At 38.7% G+C, this 20,400-nt stretch overlaps 1 protein-coding gene and 1 pseudogene across 3 annotated transcripts in view; one reads left to right on the top strand and one right to left on the bottom strand.

Annotated features, from left to right (window-relative positions):
- The first annotated feature begins 1,010 nt into the window (after positions 1–1,010).
- LOC306641555 (sphingolipid delta(4)-desaturase DES1-like) lies at positions 1,011–18,486 on the top strand (annotated as a pseudogene). The gene is made up of 3 exons (XR_013766847.1): positions 1,011–1,116; positions 14,061–14,785; positions 17,618–18,486. The product of XR_013766847.1 is annotated as a sphingolipid delta(4)-desaturase DES1-like (transcript).
- The window catches only part of NVL (nuclear VCP like), a 136,037-nt gene continuing 133,339 nt past the window's right edge, over positions 17,703–20,400 (bottom strand). For both annotated transcript variants that reach the window (XR_013758188.1, XR_013758189.1), the window contains one exon: positions 17,703–20,136. The gene's annotated coding sequence lies outside the window, so the exon portion shown is untranslated. The remainder of the gene's footprint in view (positions 20,137–20,400) is intronic.

Here is a 20,400-nt window from a genome sequence, read left to right as displayed (position 1 = left end):
ATTTAGAGACAGGGTCTCACTGAGTTGCTTAGTGCCTCACTTTTGCTGAGCTAACTTTGGTAATCTCCTGTCTCAGCCTTCCCAACTGCTGAGATTACAGGTGTGAGCCACCACACGGGGCTGAAATGGTAATACAAAATTTTCCCTCTTTCAAGAAGAGGTTGGGGTTGATAACTTGGTACGCATATATGCAAGGTTGAGCAATCATCTTGTAAATGAAATGGTTACATTAGAACCACAAATTCCACATCATTTTTCCCCCTCTCACAAGAATGCTTTATTTTTTCTTATTGGTGTTTAATTGCCATACATTCAGCATTTCCCACTGACGTGTCAGATTCAGAAGGCAGTTTAAAATGGTATAATGGACAATGCATTCTTAAAAATTAAAATCTGGCGGGACACAGTGGTATAGGCCTGTATACCCAGCCACTGCGGAGGTTGAGGAGGAAGGATGGAAAATTAGAGGCCAGCCATGGCAATTTTGCGAGACCCTGTCTCAATATAGGAAGAGAGGGGGGAGGAAGGAAGGGAGAGAGGGAGGGAGGGAGTAGAACTTGCCCCAGCAGCCACTTATTAATGCCAAGGACCCTCCTGACTCAGTGGTGCTGCAGCCTCCTCGGAGTACTGCCCGACCCTCACCCTACAGAGAAGCTAAAGCTGCAGCCTCATCTAACTGGAGACCTTTCTTTCCTTTTACACCTTTTCCTGGGCTCCAGCACCGGCACCATGTGCCGGATGAGCCAGGAGTCTCAGGTGCTCCAAGAGTCCTAGAACCTCGGCTTCCGAGGCAAAGAGCCGCGGAAACCCGCCCCTCCTGGGAACCTCCAAGCACTGGCATCTCCAGCCGCTCCCAGGCGCACGGGCCAGGGGCGGGGCCGGGTCTCGGGGCTCCGCCCTTACCTGACTCTCGCAGGCGGGTCCAGCCACCTGCAGACAGGATCCAGACAGCCACCTCCACTTGCCTTCTGGAAGGGGCGGGCCGGGAGCGAGAGCCCAGAGTCGGCCTGCGAGCCGCTGTGGCCGTCGCCGCCATGGGGAGCCGCGTGTCACAAGGAGACTTCGCGTGGGGCTACACCCATCAGCCCCATGCTGACCGGCACCAGCAGATCCTGGGTGAGGACCACTGGCTTCCCTTTTCATGCATGCTCGCCAGTGACTCCTGAAGCCCATTACCTGCCAGTTCCCGGTGCGTTCTGCGGCTGCTCGGGTTTCCCGCTCTTCCAATCACGCGGAGGCCTAGCTGAGGCGCAGAGCTGGTCTCCTGGCGCCGCAGGCAAAAAAAAGGATAGGGTCCCGCGGATCCCTGCGCCCTGCACCCGCCCTTCGGTGAAGACGCGCGGGAGCCACCCCCAGCGCCTGTGTTCGCGCGGGTCCCCTGCCTCCAGATGCAAGATCCTGTGCCCTCGGGTGGGCGCTGTCGCTGCTGCCTACTCCCCGAACTGCCTGGAGCCGGGGCGAAGTCTAGCTGCCAGCGTGTGGGGTTCAGGACCTGATACTGGGGCGGGTTGCGGGAGGATCCCAGAATCCCCTAGAGGCCCGCTTACGTGGTCCAATGCTGCAGGCATTCCTGCTGAGGGACCCGCAGTTCTAATGACAGGAGGGGTCCTCGTGCACTCGCGCCCTCACAGGTCTGGGATAGTTTCATAGACGTTTTTCATCCATCCCTGTTTTGTGGGTGTAAAAAATGAAAAATGGAAGACTTGTCAAATAGGCAAGATATGAAACTTGAATGATCTCTTAACTACATATTTAGGCCTTTTAGGCCAGACTTTCTAGAGTATTTGGGGGTTCTAGGTAACAGAGATTTCTCTCATTGCAGGCAGCCTGCTCTTAATGATAGGCGAGGCACTGGGTTGAGTACCTTACAAACATTATTCAAATAAATCCTCCCTCCTAGCAATTTGACTAAGTCAGCATTTTAAAAGATGAGCTAAGAACAAACAAATTAATGCTAAAAGAAGGATTCTAATCTGGGTTAGATTTCCTCCAAAGAATATGCTTTCAACTTTGCTATTTCTCTAACAATGGAAGAACCTATTGAGTGGAACAAAGGATATGAGGAATTTTCTCTTATACACATTATTGCCCTAGTTTTTCTTTTCAACATTCGTTTGCTGGGTGAAAAGAAAAAGCAACTGCTTGCAAGCACAAGGCCCTGGGTTCGATCCCCAGCACCGCAAAAAAAAAAAAAAAAAAAAAAAAAAAAAAAAAAACAACAACAACAAAACAAAAAAAAACTGCTCAGTTTTGCACAAGTAATTTAGAAAATTTGTGTTTTCACAAATAAGAGTTAGCAACTCTCATTGAAATAGATTTTAACAATGGAATCACTAAACTGGGTAGGTTAACCTTTACAGTTGCTTATTAAAGGCAGTGCTTAAGTGACGTTTGGTTCTTAAATTCCTCTTTCTTAATTAAAACTTATTTTGCAAATTATACATACTTAGATTGAGACTGCATTTACTACATTTTATATATGTTCATGTTACATAGGAACAATCTGGTGTCCATCCTTTTAAAAGCTGACTCTCATTTAGAGAGATTTAACCATCTATTCAATAGTCAGAAAATAAAGAAGCAAGAGGATGCTAATTGGTGCTTATCTCAACACTGAACCTTTTTCTTTCCCACAAATCTATTTTCATTGAACATCTTCAGTTAGATAGTTAAAGGACTACTTATTTCTCAATGAAAATATAACATTTCCAAGTAGGCTTATGCTCAGCCTTCCATTTCAGGAGTGTGAGATGGAATAACCTTCGGAAAGATAAGAATCTGGAGATTTTTTAATGTTGTGTTTAAAAATGATAAGAGATTTTTGAAATTTCTGTCCTGTTTTTTTGGGGGGTACGGGTGGAGAAGCTTGATAGAACATAGATGCGTTGTTTAGCAACCAACATCTGTGTACTTTAACTTTATATTTAGAGTTCATGTCATAAGTCATTTAAGGCTCCACCTGCAGTCTGGCTCCCAGTTGTTCATGAACAAAGCAGATAGAGAGGAACTTCAACAGGCTTCAGTCAAGGTCCCATCTTGGGTGTACATTACAGCTGAAGGAGCTGGGGTAAAATTCATGGCTCCAGCAGCTGCCCTGCCCTTGGGTACCCACTGGTGTGGAAGTGGTGCCCCTCCAGCTTATTTCCCACTGCCACTCCATACCTGCCTCTTGTCCAGCCCTGCATTGCTGTCAGGGCTGGGTGTGAGTGCCACAGAGCGGATGCTCTGATTCCTACCGCTACCTCTTCATGCAGCATCTGGGCTCAAACTTCAAAGTGGTTGAAGGAAAAGTACTTCAGGCCTCTTATTACTGCTAGGTCTGTCAGTGCCACAGGCCCTCGAGCGTAGTAGGCCCTTGCTCAACAGTGCATGAGGAGGCCCTGTTGCCTGCCATGAAACCCACTGCAGGAGTGACCACACAGTGAGCAGCCCACACTCACTGCTGTTTTACCACATTTATCTGAATTTCCAGAGTGTCCCCACTGTCATGTAGCCACCAGAGACAGTGGGTCTCCCTGATTCTGCCACAGGACATACTGTACCCAAAGTCATTCCTCACAAGCAAAGAAGCGATAAACTGACTCCAGCGTGGTGCCCAGCTGGAAATAAAGCCAACATTGCATCATAAGAAGTGACACCTCAACATGTGTCTTCAGGAGAAAGCCCAAGAAGGGCACCCCACAAAATTAGAGATACCCGATCCTCCAGATGCAAACATCTTGACATAGGAGCACAAGAAATGTGAAAAATATAAGGCAATAAGATGCATTCAAAAGAACATAGTATTCTAACGCGATTCCAAGGAAATCAATAAGAATGAAATGGACTGGGGTTGTGGCTCAGTGGTAATGCGCTCACCTAGCACATGTGAAGCACTGGGTTTGATTCTTGGCTCTATATAAAAATAAATAAAATAAAGGCATTGTGTCCATCCACAACTGAAAAATATTTTTTAAAAAATAAGAATGAAATGCCTGGTAAAGAATTTGAAAGAATGGGGCTAGCTGGGCACAGTGGCACACACCTGTAATCACAGCTACTTGGGAGACTGAGGCAAGAAGATTGCAAGTTTAAGGCCAGATTATGCAATTTAGTGAGATCTTATCTCAAAAAATAAAAGGGGCTTGTGGTTTAACTCAGTGGTAGAGCACCCTGCGTTTCCCAGTGCCACAAAAAGTAAAAAAAGAATATGAACAAGCTCAATTAGATTCAAGAGAACACAGATAAGCAATCAAATTAAATTGGGAAAAAATTCAGACTACGAATCTCTCACCAAAGAGAAATTCTAAAGAAGAACCAAACACAAATCTTGGAAATTAAAAGCTCAATAAGTCAAATAAAAAAATACAGTTGAAAGCCTCAATTAACAGACTAGGTCAAATGAACAAATATCTGAACATAAAGGCAGGTCTTTTGAAATGCTCTAGTCAGACAAAAGAAAAAGAAAAGAAAGGATGAAGAGAACATTCAAGACCTTTGGGACATCATTAAATGAACAAATATTTCAGAACACCAAGAGGTAAGGAGTGGTCCCCACGCCTGTAATCCCAGCTGCTTGGGAGGCTGAGGAAGGAGTATCACAAGTTCAAGGCCAGCTTCAGCAATTTAGCAAGACTCTGTCTCAAAATATAAAATAAAAAGGATTTGGGATGTGGTTCAGTGGTTAAGAGCACCCTTGGGTTCAATTCCCAGCATAAAAAAAAAAAAAAAAAAAAAAAAAAAGGAAAAAAAGAACCATCAGAGTTAAATTATACTGTAGATCAAATGGACTTAACATTTACAGAACATTTCAACAGCTGCAGAATATACATTCTTTTCATTAACACATGGGACTTTCTTTAGAATAGACCATGTATTAGGCCACAAAACAAGTCTTTAAAAATTCAAAAAAAAATTGATATTATATCCTATATCTTTTCTGATCACAATAGAATAAAACTAGAAGTCAGCAACAAAAGAAATTTTAGAAATTATACAAATAACCAGAGACTGAACAACATACATTTGAACAAATGATAGGTCAGAAGTGAAATATAAGAATTTCTTGAAGAAACTGGAAATGCAACATGCCAAAACTTATGATTCAGCAAAAGCAATAATACTAAGAAATTTTATAGCAATAAGTGCCTACATTTTTTAAAAATAGATTTCAAATAACCTAATGATGCACCTTAAGACTTAGAAAAGCAAGAACAAATCAAATAGAAAATTAGTAGAAGGAAGGAAATAACAAAGATGAGAACAAAAATAAACAAAATAGAGCCTAACAGAAAAATACTAAAGATCAATGAAGGGCTGGGGAAATAACTCAGTAGGAGGATGCTTGTGCAATCCTCAGATTAGAATCCTTGCACTATTTTTAAAAATCGCTGAAACAAAAAGTTGGTAAATTGAGAGGTGACAAAACTTTAGTTCGACTAACCAAGAAAAAGATCCAAATAAACAAAATTAGAAATGAAAAAGGAGACATTACAGCTGGTACTGCAGAAATGCACAGGATCATTAGGGATTACTATGAAAAACTGTATACTAACAAACTGGAAACCTAGAAGAAATTGGTAAATTTCTGGACACATATGATCTAGCAAAATTGAACCATAAGGATATAAATCTCTTGGATAGACCAGTAAGATTGAATCAGTAACATAAAATCTCCCAACAGAGAAAAACCCCAGAACCAGATGACTTCATTGCTGAATTTTACTAAACTTCTAAAGAAGAATTAATGCCAATTCTTTTCAAAACTATTCCAAAGAATTAAAAGGGAAAGAATCCTTCCAAACTCTTTCTGTAAGGCCAGAATTACCCTATTACCAAAACCAGGCAAGGATACAACAACAACAACAACAAAATAAAACTGGGGACCACTATCCCTAATGAACATAGATAAAAAAATTCTCAGCAAAAGAAAATCCTAGTGAGTCTAATTCAACAAACATCAAAAAGCTCATTCACCATGATTAAGATGGTCTCATCCTAGTAATGCAAAGATGGTTTGATATATGCAAATCAATAGAATGAAGAACAAGAAACAAGAGTATCTCAACAGAGGCAGAAAAGGCATTTGATAAAGTTCAGCATTGCTTCATGATAAAAGACCTAAACAAATGAGGAACAGAGCATCATACCTTAATATAATAAAGGATATATGTGACAAACCCACAGCCAGTGTCATACTGAATGGGAAAAAGCTAAAAGAACTTCCTTTATGATCAGGAAAACAAGACAAGAGTGCTACTGTCACTGCTCATGTTCAACAAAGTACTAGAAATTTTATCAAAAACAAGCAAGAAAAAAAAATACAAGAAATGCAAATAAGAAGGGTAGAAGTCAAATGATCCCTGATTGCCAATGGTAGGATTCTATACATAGAACAACCTAAAGACTCCCCCAGAAGATTGTTAGAACCCATCAACAAATTCAGTACAGTAGCAGGATACAAAATCATACCAAAAAATCAGCTTTTCAGCGGGTGTGATGGCTCATGACTATGGTGGTTGGAGGCTCTGAAGGCTAATACAGGAGGATCAAAAACAACTTAGCTAAAAGCACTAAAGTCAGCCTTCAATAGTGATGCATGCATATCCATGTTTATAGCAGTGCAATTCACAATAGCCTAGGTATCCCTTGACAAACGGACAAAGAAAATGTGGTATATATACACAAAGGAGTTTTATTCAGCTATAAAGAAGAACAAAATTATGTCATTTACAGGAAAATGGATGGGACTCGAGAACATTGTGTTCAGCGAAATAAACCAGACCCAGAAAGTCAACAGTTGTACGTTCTCTCTTGTATGTGGAACTTAGAAAAAAAAGGGGAGAAGGGGGGAATATCATGAAAATAAAAGGGAGACCAGTAGAATAGAGGAAGGGGATCGGGGTGAGGGAGGAGAGAAGAGAAAGGGGAAGTATTAGGGAAAGAAATGAACCAAATTATGTTATGTACAAATATGTCACAATGAATCCACTACTATACACAATTAAAAACGCAAAATAAAAACTTAATTTAAATTTGAAAAAAGAATAGCTTGGGTGTCGGGCATGGTGGCACATGCCTATAATGCCAGCAGCTTGGGAGGCGAAGGCAGGAGGATCTCGAGTTCGAAGCCAGTCTCAGAAACTTAGCAAGGCCCTAAGCAACTCAGTGAGACTGTCTCTAAATAAAATATTTTAGGAACCTACCTGAACATTGTAAAGGCTATTTATGCTAAGCCCATGACCAACATCATTCTTAATGGAGAAAAACTGAAACCATTCCCTTTAAAAACGGGAACAAGACAGGGATATCCTCTTTCACCACTTGTATTCAACATTGTCCTCGAAACTCTAGCCAGAGCAATTAGGCAGACCAAAGAAATTAAAGGAATATGAATAGGAAAAGAGGAACTTAAGCTGTCACTATTTCCTGATGACATGATTCTATATTTAGAGGATCCAAAAACCTCCTCCAGAAAACTTCTAGACCTCATCAATGAATTCAGCAAAATAGCAGGCTATAAAATCAACACGCATAAATCTAAAGCATTTTTATACTCAAGCAACAAAACAGCCGAAAGGGAAATTAAAACAACTCCATTTGCAATAGCCTCAAAAAAAAATAAAATACTTGGGCATCAATCTAACCAAAGAGGTAAAAGATCTCTACAATGAAAACTACAAAACATTGAAGAAAGAAATTAAGGAAGACCTTAGAAGATGGAAAGATCTCCCATGTTCTTGGATAGGCAGAATTAATATTGTCAAAATGGCCATACTACCAAAAGTGCTATACAGATTCAATGCAATTCCAATTAAAATCCCAATGATGGCGGGCTGGGGAGATAGCTTAGCTGGTAGAGTGCTTGCCTTGCAAGTACAAGGCCCTGAGTTCAATCCCCAGTACTGAAAAAAAAAAAAAAAAAAAAAAACCAATGACAACCTTACAGAAATAGAGCAAACAATCATGAAATTCATCTGGAAGAATAAGAAACCCAGAATAGCTAAAGCAATCCTTAGCAGGAAGAATGAAACAGGGGGTATCGCAACACCAGAACTTCAACTATACTACAAAGCAATAGTAACAAAAATGGCATGGTATTGGCACCAAAACAGACAGGTAGATCAATGGTACAGAATAGAGGACATGGACACAAACCCAAATAAATACAATTTTCTCATACTAGACAAAGGTGCCAAAAATATGCAATGGAGAAAAGACAGCCTGTTCAACAAATGGTGCTGGCAAAACTGGAAATCCATATGCAACAGAATGAAACTAAACCCCTATCTCTCACCCTGCCTGCACAAAAATCAATTCACAATGGATCGAGGACCTTGAAATCGGACCAAAGACCCTGCATCTTATAGAAGAAAAGGTAGGTCCAAATCTTCACCTTGTTGGCTTAGGATCAGACTTCCTTAACAGGACTCCCATAGCACTACAAATAAAAACAAGAATCAATAACTGGGATAGATTCAAACTAAATAGCTTTCTCTCAACAAAGGAAACTATCAGCAATGTGAAGAGAGAGCCTACAGAGTGGGAGAATATCTTTGCCACTCATACTTCAGATAGAGCACTAATTTCCAGAATATATAAAGAACTCAAAAAACTCTACACCAAGAATACAAATAACCCAATCAACAAATGGGCTAAGGATATGAACAGACGCTTCACAGAAGATCTACAAGCAATCAACAAACATGAAAAATGTTCAACATCTTTAGTAATAAGAGATATGCAAATCAGAACTACACTAAGATTCCATCTCACCCCAATTAGAATGGCGATTATCAAGAATACAAGCAACAATAGGTGTTGGAGAGGATGTGGGGAAAAGGTGCACTCATACATTGCTGGGGGGCTGCAAATTAGTGCAGCCACTCTGGAAAGCAGTGTGGAGATTCCTTAGAAAACTTGGAATGGAACCACCATTTGACCCAGCTATCCCACTCCTTGGCCTATACCCAAAGGACTTAAAATCCGCATACTACAGAGATACAGCCACATCAATGTTCATAGCTGCTCAATTCACAATAGCCAGACTGTGGAACCAACCTAGATGTCCTTCAATTGATGAATGGATAAAGAAACTGTGGTGTATATATACACAATGGAATATTACTCAGCTATAAAGAATAATAAAATTATGGCATTTGCAGCAAATGGATGAAATTGGAGAATATCATGTTAAGTGAGATAAGCCAATCTCAAAAATCCAAAAGAGGAATGATCTCACTGATAAGTGGATGATGACACTTAATGGGGGGTGGGAGGGGGGCAAGAATGGAGGAAGGAGGGACTGTATAGAGGGAAAAGAGGGTGGGAGGGGTGGGGGGAAGGAAAAAATAACAGAATGAATCAAATATCATTACCCTATGTAAATGTATGATTATGCAAATGGTATGTTGTTACTCCATGTACAAACAGAAACATCATGTATCCCATTTGTTTACAGTAAAAATAAATTTTAAAAAAAAGGGGGCTGTGGCTCAGTGGTTCAATCCCTGATCACCCTTCCCAAAGGAAAAGAAAAAAAAAAGAACAACTTAAGCAACATAACAAGAAAAATCAGTAACTTTTTAATATATCAATAATGGATTTGTTAAGAGAAAATAGGAAATCAATTCCATTCACATAGCTATAAAAAGTTACTTAGTAATGAACTTAACCAAGGACATAAAAGACCTCAATAATGAAAACTGCAAAACACTGATGAAAGAAATTGAAGATACCAAAAAAGGAAAGACTTCCCACGTTCATAAATTAGAAGAATTAATATTGTCAAATGTCCATACTACCCAAAGCTATCTACAGATTCAATGCAATCCCATCACCCCAAAAGCACAGGAAATGAAAGCAAAAATTCAACGAATGGAGTTATATCAAACTAAAAAGCTTTTGCACAGCAATGGAAATAATCAACAAAGTGAAGAGACAACCTACACAATGGAAGAAAATATTTGCCAACTATTCATTTGATAGAGGATTAATATCCTGAATATATGGAGAACTCAAAAAACTTAAAACAACAAAATAAGTAATACAATTGAAAAATAGGTAAATTATCTGAAGAAACACTTCTCAAAAGAACAAATATGAATGACTGACAAATATATGGAAAAAATGCTTGATATCCTTAACCATCAGGAAAAATCAAACCAAAACTACAATAAGTGCATGTATGAATATATAACATCAAGTCCCATCATTATGTACAATAATGCACAAATTTTAAAAAGTGGAAAGATCAGAAAGGAAAAAACCCTACAATGAGGCACCATCTTACCTATAACACTTGCTATTATTAAAAAGTGCTACTATGTTAAAAAATGCTGGCAAGGATGTGGAGAAAAAGAACCCTTATACATTGTAGTTGGGATTGTAAATTAGTACAGCTATTATAGAGAACAGCATGGAGGTGCCTCAAAAAACTAAAACTGGATCTGTCATGTGATCCAGCTATCTCACTTCTGGGAGTATATCCAAAGGAAATGAAGTCAGCATACCAAAGAGACCATGCTTATTGTGACATTATTCACAATAGCTAAGATATGGAATTAGTTTAGGTTCCCATCAACAGATGAATGAATAAAGAAAATGTGGAGTATCTGCACATTAGAGTATTACTCAGCCATAAGGAAGAAAGAAATTATGTCATTTGCATAAAATTGATGGAATGGGAGGATTATGTTCAGTGAAATAGGCAGCTGTAGAAAGAGTTGTGTGTGTGTATATGTGTGTGTGTGTGTGTGTGTGTGTGTGTGTGTGTATGAGCTTTAACTTATTTTTTTTCAATAAAATATCAAAACTACCACTCAGAATCATCAGGGTAATACTTGGAATTTTGTTTTAATTTGTGTGTGCCTAATTAACTCTTAGGTTGTAAGAATGTTTCAGTATATCTTTCCTGCTTTGTGCTTTTGTTTCTCCTCATTACATTTCTCGCCCATGCATAGGTAATTACCAGTTTTTTGTTAAAATCTACATGACACTATTTAGAATATGGTTAAATACTTCCTCTTATTGTTCTGTAATAGTTTCATACTTGATTTCTCATGAAGATCGTCTCATTTTTGCTCAAGATAGGAGATGTCACTTAAAAGACACTCAAGAACATTTTGTAAATGAATAAACTTAATTATACTCCTTAATTATACCACACAGTGCCTCACAGAGTGTAGGACTCAATAAATACTGACTGAGAAGCTGGCAAAAGGTGAGTCATTTTCTCAAGGGATGCACACTTGACTTGATCTCTCAGGTATCAGTATATGCTTGTATCATTTGAAAATACTGAGCTACAGTGCTTTCAAAAGACTGAAAGTTCATTGTATTTTGCAATGGCTATAAATGTCAGCAGTAAACTAGGATGGGAAGGGAAATACTACTCAAAGGGCATCTGTTTGATATTAATGAGGGCTAGGGACTAGTCAATTATTAGTGAATAAAATAAGAATAAATCATAAGAGTGCTGGTGATGTGACTCAGGGGTAGAGTGCTTGCCTTCCATGAGTGAGACCCTGAGTTCAATTCCCCAGTAACCCCCCAACCCCTAAAAAGAATGAATCACAAGAAATACTTCCCTTACTACACTTTCGCAGAGAAATGGTGTGTTTTTAACAGCCTTATTGAGATATATCACATATCATAAAATTCACCTAAACTATGTGCTGTTTTTTAGTGTACTCACAGAATTTTAAAAGTATCACCACCATTTAATTTTATTTATACTTTTTCCTTCTTTTTGTTGATTCATTTTAGTTATACATAACATTAGGATTTATTTTGACATACTTATAAAAGCATGGAATATAATTTGCTCTAATTCAGTTCCCAGTATGTCCCCTTTTCCTCCCTTTATATACTTTCATAGGAGGCAGGTTTTCTCTATTTTGCTCAGGTTGTCCCTGAACTCCTGGGCTGAAGTGATCCTCCTGTCTCAGTCTTCAAAGCAGGCGAGATTTCAGGCATGCACCACAGCACCTGGCCAAAATGTGTTCTTAAACAATTGGTTTGCATTTTAATGTTCTTCCATTGAATTCTAGAACATTTTATTAGCTTAAAAAATATTCTGAATCCAATAGCAGTTCTCCTATCCCTCTACTACCGCTTGCTGGTCTTAGGCAACAACGAATCTACTTTCCATCTCTATGGATTTGCCTGTTGGGGACATACAAACAAAATCATACCATATGTAGTCTAAGGTATGTGTCAGAATGTAATTCCTTTTTGTGGTCAAGTAATATATTCTTTTGCGTGGCTTGTACACATTTCACTTGTTCTTCAGCTGATCTACATTTGGGTTGTTTACACTTTTGGGCTACTGTGAACATTCATGTGTAAAGTACTGAATGGATGTATGTTCTTATTTCTCTAGGGTAGGTATCTAGGAGTGGAATTGCTGAGTAATTGATCATTCTATGCTTAACATTTTAAGGTACTGCCAAATGTATTCCAAAAGAGCTGCACTTTTAATTTAAAAATTTTTTTTTGTGGTGCAGGATCAAACCCAAGGCCTACGCATGCTAGAGAAGTGCTCTCTACTGACCTTTAACCCCAATCCAGCTGCACCATTTTACATTTCTGCCAGCAATTATGAAGTTTCCAGTTTCTCCACATCCTTGTCATTGCCTGTCTTTTTTTTTATTATAGCCATTCTAATGGGTGTGAAATTGAATCTGTGGTTTCAATTTCTGTTTTCCTGATGACTAATGATGATAAGTATCTTTCATGTGATTATGAACCATTTATATTGCTTTTCTGGAGAAATGTCCATTTGGACTCTGTCCATTTTTAAATCATATTTATTAATTATAAAATTTTAAGACTACCTTATATATTCTGGACAATTACCTTGTGAGATAGATGATCATTCAAATATATTATCTCATTCTATGGATTGTATTTTCAGTTTTGGGGGTGCGTGTGTGGGTTAGGGGGGACTGGGGATTGAACCCAGGGATGCTCTACCACTGAGCTACATTCGCAGTCCTTTATATTTTAAGTTTTGAGATAGAGCCTTGCTAAGTCCCCCCAGCTGGACTTGAACTTGGAATACACATACTAGAACATGGATGAACCTTAGACTACCTTTGGTATGATTTTGTTTATATGTCCACAACAGGCTAAGATCTCAGCCTTCGGAGTAACTGAGATTACAGGTGTGTACCACATGCTGCCCCCACCTAGCCCCATTCTTTAAAATTCTTCACCAGAGATTTCATCCTTATTGATTTCCTTGGAATCTGTTGCTAGAAAACTGCATTCTGTTGGAGGTATCATATTACCTGATACCTGATCTTCACTTATTTGATGGTATCACTTGTAACAGAAGAGATTTGGATACACTTTAATTTATCTACTTTTTTATTTCATCACTTGTGCTTTTCATATAGTATGAAAGATACTCTGAAGGCCATGATGATGTAGCTTCAATGTTTTATTTAGAGATTTATAGCTTTCTTATATTGAGGTCTACAATACATTTTGAGTAATTGTTGCATATGGTCTAAGGAAGGCATCCTGCTTCTTTCTCCTGTATGTTGATAACCAGTTGTTCCAGCATCATTTGTTGAAAAGATTATTCTTTCTCTCCATTTCATTATATTGACTTCCTTGTACTACTGACTTTTATATACTGTTACCACTTTGAAAATTCACTCCAGACTCACTGGGAGTGATTTGTCTGAGGAACTGTGAATATAAGTTTCGTGGTTTTAAAATACCTACAGAATGTATATTGTGTTCTAGCCTTTGTCAAATGTGTTGATCTAATCATTTTAAGGTAAAGATGCTGAAGATCTATCTAAACATAGATAAAACATTTAACACAAAAGAATATGGCACTTCTATATTTTGGGGCTAATTTTTCTTACATGAATATTAAATTGTGTCATAGTATTTTATAAACTTTACTATCAGAATACACTCCTTCCCTGTAGTAGATAAATATTTGGTAAAGTCTCTAAAAGTGGGAATATTATGATTGGAGATGAAAGTCTAGTTAATGTGTTAATTATAGTTGCTGAGTAGTAACTAGGTACTTTTCTCCATTCCTGATTTTCTTTTCCTTACAGCAAAATATCCAGAGATAAAATCCTTGATGAAACCCGATTCCAACTTGATATGGATTATAATTATGATGGTTATCACCCAGTTGGTTGCATTTTACTTAGTAAAAGACTTGGACTGGAAATGGGTCATATTTTGGGCCTACGTCTTTGGCAGCTGTATTAACCACTCAATGACTCTGGCTATTCATGAGATTTCCCACAATTTTGCCTTTGGCCACCACAAGGCCCTGTGGAATCGCTGGTTTGAAATGTTTGCCAATCTTCCTATTGGGGTTCCATATTTGATTTCCTTTAAGAGGTATCACATGGATCAACATCGCTATCTTGGAGCTGACGGCATCGATGTGGATATTCCTACTGACTTTGAGAGCTGGTTCTTCTGTACCACTTTCAGAAAGTTTATATGGGTTATTCTTCAACCTCTCTTTTATGCTTTTCGACCTCTGCCCATCGACCCCAAACCAATTTCTTACCTGTGGCCCAGATCACTTTTGACATCATAGTTTACTACTTTTTGGGAATTAAATCTTTAGTCTACATGTTGGCAGCATCCCTGCTTGGTCTGGGTTTGCACACTTGGTCTGGACACTTCATAGCTGAACATTACATGTTCTTAAAGGGGCATGAAACTTACTCGTATTATGGGCCTCTGAATTTACTCATCTTCAATGTGGGTTACCACAATGAACATCGACTTCCCCAATGTTCCTGGAAAAAACCTCCCACTGGTAAGTAAAGGGTTTGATACATATTCTGATTTCTGATGGCTATATAATAAAATTAGTTTTGACTCACTCATTTTAAAGAATCTAGTATATTTTGTCAATCTAAACTACCTGTCAACAAAAAAGAAAAAAAAGGGAATTGGGCTAGTGTGTAGCTCAGTGGTAGAGCACTTGCCTTGTATGTGTGAGGTCCTGGATTTCAATCCTCACTACACAAAAAAAATAAATAAATAAAATAAATAAATAAATAAATAAATAAAAAATAAAAACAAGAACATGAATCCTGTGTCTGCCAACCTAATTTAACAAAGGCTTCACTCTCATGGACCCTTAAGCTTCATGGTTACACTTCGGGTTCAAAAGTGTTGAGGGATATATAAAATCTGTTATCTAGTAAACTAATTCAGAAATACTGTGCAAAGTAGACACCAGTTCATGAAACCTTCATCACTATCAACCCTATGTGCTTTGCTAAAACTTATATATTGGTTTATGATAAAGTACAGATATCTGCAGGGTACAGTGGCATGCAACTGTAATCCCAGAGACTCAGGAGGCTAAGGCATGTGGATGGTGAGTTCAAAGCCAGTCTCAGCAACTTAGTGAGGCCTAAGCAAATCAGCAAGATCTTTTCTCTAAATAAAATATTAAAAAAGGGCTGGGGATGTGGCTCAGTGGTTGAGAGCCTCTGCATTCAATCCCCAGTACCAAAAAAAAAAAAAAAAAAAAAAAAAAAAATACAGGTATTCTGCATAATTGATATAATTGATCTGCAAAATTAATGGACAGCAGTTTCTAATACCATAAATTTCCCCAGGCAGGGACTATCTCTTTCCCTGGACAACAGACTTAGTATATTGTATTTTTACTGTAATGATATTGTGCTTTTGTAGGAGAATGTCCATTGGGGATACTTAGGGGAAAACTCTTAGAGGTAAGATGTCACCTAATGTCTGCAACTTACCTTCAAAAGATTTAGAAAAGAGAAAAAGTATGCATGCTTATTATAAATGATATAGTATATGTAGAGAGAAAGCATGTCACAGGGTTAATCATTAGTAAAATGGTTAAGGGCATATGAATTCATTGTAGTATTCTTTAAACTTTTCAGTAGGTGTGACATTTTCAGAATAAAAATGGGAAAAAAACAGCACACTACTGTCTGAAGTGATGATGCCAGCTCCCAGGTGCTGGGTGTCATTTTGCCCTGAAGAGAGAATACAACTTTTTTTTGCCTCCTTTGTCACTGGGGAAGTGCATTTTTATCATTTCTGCAGGAGATATGGTTTAAAGAGAAGGCCAGTAACCCTGTAAAACAAAACAATTTTTTCCATCATAAACCACATACTTTTACTTGTAATTTTCTGGAACATTTCCAATACTGAAAACTTAGTTCATTCACACATCACTAGGCTTAAGGCCCATGGAACTTCAGTGACAATTCACTCTCCCCTCTCTTCCATGGTGTCTTATTCCTTTGTTAGTTCATAACAAATAGCCCTAAAGTTGCTAGTTCTGCCACTCCAGTGGTGTTTCAAGGAGCATCTTGCTTTGTTTTCTCAGTAACTACCCTGTGTTTATTGCATAGTTAAATTATAGTAGTCACATTGTATATAGCTATTACATCATTAATAGATATACAATAATAAAGTGGATTCCTAACAGGTATATTGAATTATAACTCAGGTGTGATCCACCCATTAATAGTCTATAATTCAGTGGTTTCTAGCATCTCAGAGTTGTGCAAACATCTCTTACAAATTGTGGAACATTTTTATCACAGTGTCTTTAATATATTCATTTTTAAGTTCATTTTTTACTTATTTTTCCTGAACAACTGCTGTTCACAAAACATTTTGTGTATTTTCCTATCTTCTCACAACTTTGTGAAGTACAGAAACATCAGGGATTTATTGTAATATAAAGTTGCTCCCCAACCCTTTCCACTGCAGCCATTTCCCTGCCTTCCGACTTCTTGTCAGTCTGTGAACATCCTAGCTAACTACTGGTTCATCAGTCAGCTGCAAGTGTCCTTCTCCGTTATTGGTCCCCTGTTAGACCGGGGGAATATGACTGCTTAAGGATAGCTCTCCGCCATTTTCTGTCTTCTTCCTCTCCTCACATTCATGCTTTCTCTCTCCTCTCCTCACTTTCTCTCTCTCTTCTCCTCACTTTCATGCTGTCTCCTCCATTTCCCTCTCCTACGCACGCGCCCTTTCTCTTTTCCTCTCATTTTCTCTCTTACCCTTCAGGGAGAACTCTGTCTGTGCTTAATAAACTCCCTTATGTGAATTCCTGAGTCCAGAGTGGTTTCTGGGTTCTTACATTTATTGGCAACGTTTGAATTCTATACATGCAGATTCCTTCATTTTCTAACTCTCAGCATTAAAGAATTTGTTGATTTTCCACTTCATGTCTTTGAAATATTTACACATTATCAACTTGTTTTAATTATGATCATAATCTTCCAGTATGATTTCAGACTTCAAGAGTCTCTCAACTGTAGTGTTTATTCAGGGTCTAAAATGGCAGTCATTTTACACTGTTGGAAAGATGGTATCTTTCTGTCCTAGCTGTAAAACTGATCACTACTGGCTTTGACATAAATTCACTATGGATTATAATCAAGGTTTATTTATACTTGTGGGTTTACTGTAGATCATTCTTATTTAGGAAGGAATTTTTGGAAGTTTGGAAGGGCTAGGATCAAAGTTACTTCCCCTTGGGGGATTTGGCATTTTGTCCTTTTCCGTTTGGGTCCGACATTCACCAGTCATTCTCCATAGGCCCCAGTAACACTCACCATTCATCTCGCTGCCTTTTTTTCCCTTCTAGGTGAGGAAAATAGCAGCTGAGTACTACGACAACCTCCCCCACTACAACTCCTGGGTGAGAGTTCTGTATGATTTTGTGATGGATGACTCAATAAGTCCCTACTCAAGAATGAAGAGGCATCCAAAAGGGAAGGAGGTACTGGAGTAAATATCACCGTGCCCAAAGGAATTCCTCTCTGAAGCTTTATAACAGCTGATAAAGTGGAATTTTCGCATTTTGAAACTGAAGATCAGTGATGCTTAGAAACTGTCATGACACAATTTCAAACTAGGATCTTCCTGCTGTTATGAAACTAATCTGGGGCTGAGGATATATGTCAGTGGTGGAGCCCTTGCCTGCAGCATGCCTGAGGCCCTGGGTTCAGCCCCTCCATCACAAAACAGGAAAAAAAGCAGCAGCAGCTAATCAGGCGTTAAACAGTCAGCCTTACTCCTTCATGCTCAGCTTTACTCACTCATTGTATTATTGTACCTGGAGAGTCTTCACCCATTTCTGTCATTTTGTAAGCATATCATAAAGAGTATTTCTAGTGTGTTATTTTCACTATAAAGCTTTACTTTATTAAAACAGCTAATGAACTGAGCTGTTAATCACAGTATATTAGTATTTGTTGCATTTTTGTATTTCACTGTCTTTATAACATGGTTACTTGGGTATTAGGGGAAACTTTCTTTAAAATTTCACTCCAAAAAATAATAATAATTTAAGAAGGGCCAAAGTTAATATAGTATAAATGATTGAGATGGAAATGTCTTAAACAATAAGAGGAGCTACTTATTTAAATTTTCACTCTTATACATGAGACCTACATTAGTTCTGCTTGAATTCTGTACATCCTAACTCATGAATAAAGTACTTACTGAACTTAATCGTGGCCAACATCCAACTTCCTTTCAGATGCACTGACACTCTCTCGAACATATTAAACAGCTTAACTGATAGACTTCCATGATCTTCATTCCAGGGGAAACTGGTTGTGGGCTGATGGCAGGTATTTAGTGCAAGGAGCCCAGTATCATGGGCTATTAGACCCGCAGTCCTGATTCCCTCAGATGGGTCACTTGGGGGAATGTAGTGCAATATGGGAAACTATTGTTGAAATATATGGCTATTTCATAGTGGCAGGCAACTCCCAGGCAGCCGAGTATGGAGAGTACAATCCTCTGGGGACTGGCAAACCTGCTTTACAGGACCAGTTTCAGCCCACAGTGCTTTGCTTTCCTTTCTGACTCCTTAGCCCAGGGAAATTCCTAGTAACATTGAATCTGTTGCTTAAAGAACCTCTGATCTAAAGTATAGAAGGATAATAGAACCAACTTTGCAATTCAGATTTACTCTGTCACTAACAAAGTATCTGTGAAACAGACCCATGGATTTCACAGTACAGTTAAACAGACTATATTCTCCTCTACCACTCTTCTCCCCTCACCTATAGAACTCTAGCCTATGGCTACAGCTGCCACAGAAGTGCTGAAATCTCTCTGAATTCTACCTAACAGATACATAGAGTACATTAGCATCCCTCCCCATATTTTCATTTCCCCTTAAATTATCACTTCTTGCTAGATGGAAGTTTCAGAGTTCCTAGGAGGTCTAAGTAGTCTGGCTCCCATGCCAACTCAGTTCATTCTTTAAGAAATCTATCAATTGGGGCAGTAGGAAGGCTGGGCCCTAGAACCTTCAAGGAATAAGGCTTGAGAAATCATGCAGTGGCTTCACACTAGTAATCACTTCTGTCTCAACTTTGTTCCCCATTACTGGTCTGATAATCTTGTCTCAAGCCTCAAGGCCTTCTCTGGTCCACCTCCACCCCACAGTAGACACTATGTTTTGGACCCTGAGGACCAGTGATTACTTTCTCTTGACTGCAACCACATTGTTTTGTAAATAGACACTCTTTGTTTCCCCTTGAGGTTGTAGCTCTTCAGGGGCAGGAGGGATCTTCTGTTTCTCTATTGCTAAACCTCACAGGGTCAGTGCTGAACTCGGAGCAATTTCTTGATAAAGGATTGAGACCACCAGAGAGAGTCCTTGAACTTGAGAAGATTTCTCTAAAACAAATAGCCAAATCAGAGGGTGTTCGTACAAATTGAAAACAACAGTCATTTCTTGAGAATTCTTACTTTTCACCTATACCAAGTGTATTAGCCAGGGTTATTTAGAGGAATAGAATCAACAGGAAGTATGATTATAAAAAGGGGATTTATTAGATTGGTTTACATGACCAGAAGCTGGATAGTCCACAATGGCCATCTGCAGCTGGAGAACTGGAAGAACTAGCAGCTGCACAGTCCAAGACACAGAAGCCCAGAACATGAAAGATCAACAGTGCTACCTTAGTCTGAGACCAAGGCTTCTGGAACCTCCCTGGAGAATCATTGGCAGAGTCTGCTATGGAAGAGTGAAGAAACAAGAGTGCGATATCCTCAGATGATTGAAGCAGCAATCAAGAACCCATTCAAGAAGAGTCGAACTTGCCTCTGCACCTGCTTCCTTGTTCTTTCAAGTTTTATTCCATCCTATGGAGTGGTGATTCCCACACTTAGGAAGGGTCTCCACTTCAGTTCAGTATCCCTCATTCCAATCATTCCTAGACACACCCTCATGAACACACCCAGAAGTCTCTTAATCATTGGCATCTCTTAATCCAATCAAGTTGACAATTCAAATTAACCATTATACCAAGTGTTTAAATGCTTTATTTTATTGAAGTCTCAATGCTTCTATGATGTATTAATATTTTCATTTTGTAGATGAGAAAACCAAGGCTAAGAGAGATTAAG

The sequence above is a fragment of the Sciurus vulgaris genome (genome assembly GCF_902686455.1).
Source record: "Sciurus vulgaris genome assembly, chromosome: 12".
Lineage (NCBI taxonomy): Eukaryota > Metazoa > Chordata > Mammalia > Rodentia > Sciuridae > Sciurus > Sciurus vulgaris.
Note: the sequence above shows the minus strand (reverse complement) of the source record. Positions and strands in the feature narration are given on the sequence as shown.